A 2,956-nucleotide genomic window follows, 5' to 3' on the forward strand; every position below is an offset into this window, starting at 1 on the left:
CTGTTGTCTGTCTGTCATTCCTAATTTCTCTCCGTCTTTGTTTGTCCTCCTCCCTTTCCCCTCCACCCGTTTCTCTATCTATTTATCAGTCTGTCTGTCTGTCTACCTAACTCTAGCTATTTCTTTCTTTCTCTCCCTCTTCCAGCTTATCTTTCCATGACCCTGGCCCCAGAGGTCCAGGGTCATGGCCCACCGGCGTGTGTATACGCTCTGGCTTTGTACCAATGGGTGGCTTGGGCGAGATGGGCATTGCCAGAACACCTCCCTCCAGATATCTCATCGGCAGACCTCACTATGCCCCTCCCACCCAGCAAGTGAGGCAGACTGTGGGCCCCGGTGGGAGGGCAACTGCTGGGGTGTAGGATGGGAACGGGAGTTACTCGTCCCGCCTGCGTTCTGGCAGCCGCCAACCCAGTGTGATGCTTGTGGGACAAAGCCCAAGGAACCCCACAGGCGGATGTTGAGTCCCGCAGCCTGCCTCCCCCTTCATATGGGGGCAACGTCGGCGGGCGTAGCACAGGTTATGTCCAACATCTCCAGCAGACTTCAGCCCTCGGTAATGGAGGTTACTTAGGTCGATGAGCGTATAGTGGTATTGAAACCTCATTTGCATTAGCTTCATGTCTCTTATTACTGTGTACGTTCTTACTGATGTTTGTATATACAGCACGATGTAAAAACGATGTTCTTATGCAGCATCAGCAGTTTCTATCGCCTGTCAAGCTCCGAAAACTTAAAACTATTCAGATTGTAGCTATGTGAATGATCACTGGGTGGCAAAGGAATACCAGGATGGAACAATGAGAGCAGAGAGAGAACTGCAGAATATTGTACAGAGAGTGAGTGAGATAAATGGAATAGCGGCCATCATGCTAATGAGAGGGAGCAGTTGAAAGAAATTAGAGAGAGATATGGCCATCGGTTTTAGTAATATCAGATCTATTTATAGGCAAGGCAAGCGAGGATAATTGAAAAAAAATCATAGATGTACTGTAAAGTACTATTGATTGAAGGAATACTGTCATTCTCATTAGACATCTACTAAGTGCCATCATGGGATGATAAGAATATTAGCATAGATGCAATCCTCCTCGTATGAAATCCCTGTATTAGCCAGGTTATCTTAAAGCAAAGTGTGGCCATTAGATGAACAGTCTAATGTTACTAGATACGGCTCATGGTTACTGCAATGGGTCAGTACAGGAGGACGGCGGAGGTGGGTGCGGAGTCATCATCACAGTCCACCGAGAATGGAGCGGGCACTGCACTAGGATAAGAATGAGCAATCACATATCATCAGCCCAAGCTTCTCTTAAACATTAAGAAAAGCTTGGGCTCAGATAATTAATTGATACTTCTTTGTGAATAGCAGGTAACACATTGTTGACGAGTGTTTTTTTTTTTTTTTTTGCGGTGCGAGCTCAGGGACATGTGATTACGTTTGTCTAGATTCTTACGTTTGTCTGGATCCCTCCGCAGGTAGATGTCACCTTTGATGAAGCTGTTGACAAGATTGCGAAGGAGGCGGCAAGGTAACATGAAGCGGACATCAGGTGTATGCGGACTCTTAAAGCGGCAAGACGCAATATCAAGAGGATACATTGAGACGAGACCAGGAAGGGCGAGGCGATTGAGACGAGCGACACTGAAATATTACATGTATCCAGCGACGGACACAGACCTCTCTTATGGGAAGGACAAGAGCAAATGGAAGGACAGTGCACGTGAGGGTTTTACTAGGATTCGGCGTTCAAACGAATGAACAGAAAAGATGGAGGGAGAATAGATTACCAAAATCACATATCTTGGTATACTATATATGATATGGTACTCTATATATGACAGTACCTGTGCTTGGGACAGAAATGCTGAGATAATAGATTTACCTAAACAGACTGCATGGATTATCAGCAATGGCCAAGCATTTGAAATATTAAAGAGGTAGATGAATTTTGCACTACAGATATAATTGTACCTGGTGAATTGTGGAGCCGAATGTTGGGTCTTACTCCTGCTAAGACTATGACGGCCTGAGCAGGGCTTCATTAAGTTAAGGATGTCTGTCGTGTATCATACATCATTCTTCTGAGACACAAACATTGCACTCAACAACCTAATCTACTCTCTCCTTCCAGGGCATAATTGTGTATTGCAAACATACTATGTATTGTATATATTATATGTGATAATGTGAGCCCAGGAAGGGAGTTCCTCAAGATGAAGGTGATAATTTATCGGGTTACATCACTCTCCTGGCATGTAAGCCATTGGCTCTGTATGCTTTAGATATTTTAATTCCTATTGTTGTGCTTGAGTTCGTATGTGCTACGTGAGCATACAAGGACGTTTTGAGATAGGGGTGTGGATGACGTATGTTACCTTACCTTTTTGAGAAGTAAATGTTTGTCTCAGTAAGCGCTCTCTCTCTCTCTCTCTCTCTCTCTCTCTCTCTCTCTCTCTCTCTCTCTCTCTCTCTCTCTCTCTCTCTCTTCTTTCTTTCCCCGCGTTTCCCCGTCCCTTCTCCCCTCTCTCTTTTTCTCTCCTTTATCTTTCTCCTGCGACCCCCCCCCCTTTCTTATTTTCCTCCTTTAAATCTCTTATTCTTCATGTTTCCCCTTCCCTCTCTACTTTCCCTCTACCTTGTATCCCTTTCTATGCCTCCTTATGTCTCCCCCCCTCCCTATCTCCTTTCCCTCCCCCCCCCCTCTCATGCTACTCGTCCCCCTCCCAATCTCTCTCTCCTCCTGCCCCCTCCCCCTTCCCTTTTTCTCCCCTCTATCATTCTACCCGCCCCCCCTGTCCCTTGTACCGCAGAGAGAAGAGCTAATTCGAGAAACAACTAAATTTTACTCCGAATTTCGAAATACAATTATGCTCTTGTGACCCACTGCCTTTGTGCTTCACGTTCAACAAATTTGCGCTAATGCAGGACATTTTTTATGTTGGAATTTATTAC

This window comes from Penaeus vannamei, chromosome 16, assembly GCF_042767895.1.
Source record: "Penaeus vannamei isolate JL-2024 chromosome 16, ASM4276789v1, whole genome shotgun sequence".
NCBI lineage: Eukaryota > Metazoa > Arthropoda > Malacostraca > Decapoda > Penaeidae > Penaeus > Penaeus vannamei.